Below are 7,269 nucleotides of genomic sequence, written 5' to 3'. Positions count from 1 at the left end.
CCTTAACACAACTTAGTGTCCAAGGTTTGCTTGCTCTCCTCCTGGTCACAGTCTTCTAGGAAGACTACAGATGTAGAAGATACAGGATCACTGTCCATGATCTGAGGAATATGAAGCCAGGTGCTGATGGGCCAAGAGCGCTAGTCCAACAGAAGGCACTAGAAATATATTCTGTAACAAGCAAAATCAGATGCAAACAGGGATATAAAAATCAAGTTAGGCTCTTTCAGATTACAATGAGAAAGGCATGCCAATTTACCTCAGGTGGTAGGATTTATCATAAAGACAAAGAGAGGAAACTGAGACAGAAAGCATTTGCAAAAGATGCACAGCTGGACCCTTGGAGGATATAATGTTTTTCAGGGTCACAGAAAATCTGATGTCTTATCCAGAACCACTATCATTCTGCTCAGTACTTCCATTCTGGTATACCTTTGGCAGTTCAACTTATTTCTGCTTCTACCACGGTTGTATCTACTTCTCTTGCTGTAGTCCGTGTTCTCCTCTAGTCTCCTTTTTGCTATCACATGAGGCATCCTAGCCCTTGCCCTCTATGAGCTGCCTTAATCCACCTCCTTGATAGCATTTCTGTGTGTGTATTTGCACACACCATTCAGACTTTCTTTTTTTAAAGATTTTATTTATTTATTTGAGAGAGAGAGAATGAGAGACACAGAGCATGAGAGGGAAGAGGGCAGAGGGAGAAGCAGACCCCCTGCTGAGCAGGGAGCCCGATGTGGGACTCGATCCCAGGACTCCAGGATCATGACCTGAGCCGAAGGCAGTCGCTTAACCAACTGAGCCACCCAGGCGCCCCCATTCAGACTTTCAAAAAGAAAAATGCAAGTAAGCAACCTTTACCCAACTCCTCTCAGCACACCCTTGAAATAGCACACCTCACCGTGTCAAATACATGCCTGGCTGGCTAAGGGTCAGGTGTAAACCTTGGAGAAACCAACTGTAACCAGAGAAGCAGGGTAAATGGGACAAATGAAGATGACTTAGGGGTAAGAAAATGTGCACGGACTACTCCTTACGAGAAGGCTGTGGGTATGACAGCTTAGGTTTGTTGGAGAAGGTAAACACTAACAATGTCATTTGGAGACTTGCTGTTAAGAAGAGGCAAAAGGAAAGAGCCCCAAGTCTTCTTCCCAATACCAGACAATGAAGACTCTCAATTATCCAAAGAGGAAACAGTTGCATGTAATGCTCCCTTTTAAAAGCACCATGATTTTCTTAGTCTCACTAAGGCCCATTATGCCCAAAATAGTGGTAATAAACTCTAGACAACTACTTTTAAAAATCTTTTTGTATGTATGGATTTTTCATAAGCAATCTTACTTTTGGGAATTAGAAGGATATGCAGTCGTAGTGGTTCATATGTCAGCAAGAACACAGCTACTTAGTATGCTGCAACCCTTTCAGATTTTAAGATCTAGCCCAAGGGAGCAGATCCAGTATTCTTGGAGTGGAAAATTAGTACTCCAATATACCCATGGAAGAAAAGAGAAGGCCATGAAAGAGGCTAAAGATGGGGGAGGCCAAAGAAGACACAAGATAGGCAGAGACAAAATCAGAGAATCTAGGGAGAAAGCGAAAAGAGAAATGGAGGGCAATATAAGGGAAAAAATAAAGTGGCAGAGACTGAAGAAGAGAATGCATTAACAGACTATTAGCAAAACATTTAATATACTAATAGTAGATTATGAAAGGGTAGCATCTGGATACACGTGTTAGTAAATTATGAATTGAAACAACTTTTATAAGGGAAATTTGAAAGTACCTGTCAAAAATTTTAATTATATCCACTTAGACCCAAACCTTGCAGAAATGTCTATTAGTGAAGATTAGAATCACTGCAAATGAGAAAAAAAATGTCATATAAATAAGCAGAGAAGTCTCTTTCTTTCTCATATGTTGTAAACCAGTCAGGACTGCCAAGGTGGCGCTAACCCATGATGTCTTGAGAGACCCATGTCCTTACCAGCTCTCCCCTAAGGTATTACCCTCATCGTTATGAACCAAGGAACTAACCATGCTTCAGGCAGCATGATAGAGGAAGGGATGAAAAAAAGGGGGACAGAGGGCACATGCTATTTATCTCTCAGGAAAGTTCGTGAAGTTGCCACAGAGGAATTCTGTTTATAATCAACACCCATAATCTAGTTATATTGCCAAATCGAGATGTAAAGCAGCAGGGAAATGAAGTCTTTATTCCAGGCAACAATATGCCCTACTGAAAATCCTAAAACAATAGAAGAAGGAAAAAAGAAATATTAGAAACATCTAGTTGCCTCTACTGCAGACTGCTTCCTACAGAATTACACATACCTAGTGCTAACATGAATGTTCAAAGATATTCACTGTGTGTTATTATTAATAATGTAGGATGGGGAAATATTTACTTTCTACTTTATATGCTTCCACAATATTTGTATATAATAAATACTCATCACTTCTGTAGTTTTCAGATCAATTAAATAAGTAAATTCAAAGATTTATTTATTTATTTGAGAGAGAACATGAGCATGGGGTGGGGAGGAGCAGAAAAGAGGGGGAGAGAGTTTTTTTTTTTTTCAGAGATTTTATTTATTTATTTGAGGGAGAGAGACAGAGATAGTGACAGAAATAGCGAGAGAGAGAGCACGAGAAGGGAGGAGAGGGAGGAGTCTGCTCCCGAAGAGCAGGGAGCCTGATGTGGGGCTTGATCCCAGGACTCTGGGATCACGACCTGAGCTGAAACCAAGAGTCAGATGCTTAACTGACTGTGCCACCCAGGTGCCCCTAAATAAATAAATTCAAAATGAAACTTTATTAATAGAGACTTACAGGGTTTTAATTTTTACATTTAAATATAAATTAAATATTTAATTCATTTTTATTGAAATTTTAAAAATTTAATAATCTAACACTCCCTGAAAATTTTAGCATCATGGGCTTTTTGCTCAGTCTTCTTTGTGGAGATCATCCAATCCTACTCACATTACTAGATTACATTTAGTAACAATTTAGTAGCAACTACCCTAATCTTCAATTAGAAGAATGGAGAGACTTAGAAATAATAAAAATAATCCAAAATTAACTTCACTTTGGAAGTTCAAATACTTACCAAACACGAAAACACCAGAAACAAAAATAAAGTATTAAACCTACTTTTTACCTAGAGGAGGAGGAGGAGTAGTATAAAGATCAAAACAAATGCACCATTAATTTGAACAAAGAATGTTTTGGGGGAACAAAACTCAAAAAGATTTGTAACAATTCTTTTAAGTTATACTTTTTCCTAAGAAGATTTATTTATTTATTTTAGAGAGAGAGTGTGTGAGTAGGGGGAGGGGTAGAGAGAGAAAGGGACACAAGCAGACTACCTGCTAAGTGAGGAGCTCAATGTGGGGCTTGATCCCAGGACCCTGAAATCATGACCTGAGCTGAAACCAAAAGTCAGAGTCAGACATTTAACTGACTCAGCCACCCAGGCATCCCTCAAGTTACACCTTTGAATAGTGTTGTAAAGAGCTGTGCTTTCAATCTAAACAAATGTAGCAATTAACAGCTAAATTCATACATATTAATACATACTAATCGGAGGGGGCGGAGCAAGATGGCAGAGGAGTAGGAGACCTAGATTTCATCTGGTCTCAGGAATTCAGCTGGATAGGAATCAAACCATTCTGAACACCTACAAACTCAACAGGAGATCGAAGAAAAGAAGAGCAACAACTCTCTCATCAGAAAAGCGACCACTTTCTGGAAGGTAGGACGTGCGGAGAAGTGAATCCAAGGCGATATTCAGGAGCATAGAGGGTGGGAGAGGGGGCCTCCGACGGCCACTTCTGGCAAGTGATAGAGCCGTGGAGCACAAAATCGGAACTTTTAGAGTCTGCTCTGCTGAGGGACGTCGCTCCAGTGGCTAAGCGGGGGGGTGGAACCCTCATGGGACAGTGTGGTCTCAGGACCCTTGGGGTCACAGAAAGACCGGGGATGCCTGAGTGCAGCAGAGCTTCCAGGTATTGGAGCGGGAAAGCCGGCTGCAGAGACAGAGCCGAGGCAGGGCTCTCAGCTCGGGGTTGCCATAAACCGTGATCCGGGGCACAGCTGGGCCACTGCTCCTCCAACAGGGACCCAACAAGTGGCAGAGCCGGGGAGACTCCCCTTCCTCCCTGGGAGGAGCAGCACGGGAGCGCACCACAGGGATCTGCTGGGTTTGGAGACTACACACGGGGTCGTGTGCCAGGGATAGAAATGCTTGGTCGCAGGCCGGGTGAGCCCGGAGCGCGGCCGGAGACCGGGGAGATGGGAGTGACTGACTGCTTTTCTCTGGGGGCACACTGAGGAGCGGGGCCTGAGTTCTCGGCTCCCCCAGGGTGGAGATTGGGAGGCCGCCATTTTCACTCTCCTCCTCCAAAGCTGAACCGAAAGCTCACAGGGAAAAAAAGCTCCCGAGAGCAATCCCGAGCAGATTACTTAGCCCGGAACAGCAAGGGCGGGGTGATTCCACCTCTGGCAAAGACATTTGGGAACCATGGCAACAGGCCCCTCCCCCAGAAGATCAGCAAGAACAGCCAGCCAAGACCAAGTTTACCCATCAATGAGAATGGCAGAACTCCCGTGCTAGCGGAATACTGCACATCGAAACCAGGCTTTCTTACCATGATTCTTTAGTCTTTCAAAGTTAATTTTTTTTTTTGAATTTTTCTTTTTCCCTTTTTCAACCAACAATCCCTTTTTTAAAAAAACATTTTTATTTTTCATTTTTAGAGTCATATTCTATCCCTTCATAGTAGTTACCCTTATTTTTGGTATATATATATAAGTTATTCTCTCTTTAAAATTTTGAGATACAGTTTCTTCTAATAGATCAAAATATACCCTAAGTCTCTAGTGTATGGCTTTGTTCTAGTCTCCTGCCTGATCACATTCTCTCCCTTTTCTGTTTTCTCTCTCTCTTTTTAAATCCTCTTCTTTCTTTTTTCAAACAATTTCTTATCTATTTCTTTTATAAAATTTTTTGTAATTTTCATCTTTACAGTCATATTCCATCCCTTCATCATATCAACCCTTATTTTTGTACATATATAAGTTTTTCTTTCTTTAAAATTTTGGGAGGCACTTTGTTCTAACAGACCAAAATACACCCAAAATCTAGTGTGTGGCACTGATCTATGCACCAGCCTGATCATATTTGATCATATTCTGTTTTTTTTTTTTTGTTCTGTTTTTGTTTGTTTTTATCTTTTTCTTTTTCATTTATCTTTCTTTCCCTTTCTTTTCCCCTGGCTTCAGGTCTTTTCTGATTTGTTTAGAGTATATTTTCTGGATATGTTGTTACCCTGTTAGCATTTTGTTCTCACATTCACCTGTTCTCCTTTGGACAAAATGACAAGACGGAAAAAATCACCTCAACAAAAAGAACAAGAGGTAGTACCGACTGCCAGGGACCTACTCAATACGGACATTAGTACAATGTCGGATCTAGAGTTCAGAATCATGACTTTAAAGATACTAGCTGGGCTTGAAAAAAGCATAGAAGTTATTAGAGAAACCCTTTCTGGAGAAATAAAAGAACTAAAATCTAACCAAGTTGAAATCAAAAAGACTATTATTGAGGTGCAATAAAAAATGGGGGTGCTAACTGCTAGGATAAATGAAGCAGAGTTGGGGCACCTGGGTGGCTCAGTCGTTAAGCGTCTGCCTTTGGCTCAGGTCATAATCCCAGGGTCCTGGGATCGAGCCCCGCATCAGGCTCCCTGCTCTGAGGGAAGCCTGCTTCTCCCTCTCCCACTCCCCCTGCTTGTGTTCCCTCTCTCGCTGTCTCTCTCTCTCTGTCAAATAAAATCTTAAAAAAAAAAAAAACAACAGGAAATTTTCAATGTATTGATATGGAAAAATCTTGTATTAAAAAAAAAACAGAAGAGAGAATCAGTGATATAGAAGACCAAATGATGGAAAATAAAGAAGCTGAGAAAAAGAGAGATAAACAACTACTGGATCACGAGGGCAGAATTCGAGAGATGAGCGATACCATAGACGAAACATTAGAATAATTGGGATCCCAGAAGAAGAAGAAAGAGAGAGAGGGGCAGACGGTATATTGGAGCAAATTATAGCAGAGAACTTCCCTCATTTGGGGAGGGAAACAGGCATCAAAAGCCAGGAGGCACAGAGAACCCCTTTCAAAATCAATAAAAATAGGTCAGCACCCTGACATCTAATAGTAAAACTTACAAGTCTCAGAGACAAAGAGAAAATCCTGAAAGCAGCTTGGGAGAAGAGATATGTAACCTATAATGGTAGAAACATTAGATTTGCAACAGACCTATCCACAGAGACCTGGCAGGCCAGAAAGGACTGGCAGGATATATTCAGAGCACTAAATGAGAAAAATATGCAGCCAAGAATACTATATCCAGCTAGGCTGTCATTGAACATAGAAGGAGAGATAAAAAGCTTCCAGGACAAACAAAAACTAAAGGAATTTGCAAACACAAAACCAGCCCTACTGGAAATATTGAAAGGGGTCCTCTAAGCAAAGAGAGAGCCTAAAAGCAACATAGACCAGAAAGGAACACAGGCAATATACAGTAACAGTCACCTTACAGGCAATACAATGGCACTAAATTCATATCTTTCAATAGTTACCCTGAATGTAAATGGGTTAAATGCCCCAATCAAAGGACACAGGCTATCAGATTGGAATAAAAAACAAGACCCATCGATATGCTGTCTGCAAGAGACGCATTTTAGACCCAAAGACACCTCAAGGTTGAAAGTGAGGGGGTGGAAAACCATTTACCATGCTAATGGACACCAAAAGAAAGCTGGGTGGCAATCCTTATATCAGACAAATTAGATTTTAAACCAAAGACTGTAATAAGAGATGAGGAAGGACACTATATCCTACTTAAAGGGTCTATCCAACAAGAAGATCTAACAATTGTAAATACCTATGCCCCTAACATGGGAGCAGCCAATTATATAAGCCAATTAGTAACAAAAGCAAAGAAACACATCAACAACAATACAATAATAGTGGGGGACTTTAACACTCCCCTCACTGAAATGGACAGATCATCTAAGCAAAAGATCAACAAGGAAATAAAGACTTTAAATGACACACTGGACCAAATGGACTTCACAGATCTATTCAGAACATTCCATCCCAAAGCCACGGAATACACATTCTTCTCTAGTGCCCATGGAACATTCTCCAGAATAGATCACATCCTAAGTCAGAAATCAGGTCTCAACCAGTACCAATAGATTCTTAAT

Source organism: Neomonachus schauinslandi, chromosome 7 (genome assembly GCF_002201575.2).
Source record: "Neomonachus schauinslandi chromosome 7, ASM220157v2, whole genome shotgun sequence".
Taxonomy (NCBI): domain Eukaryota; kingdom Metazoa; phylum Chordata; class Mammalia; order Carnivora; family Phocidae; genus Neomonachus; species Neomonachus schauinslandi.
Note: the sequence above shows the minus strand (reverse complement) of the source record.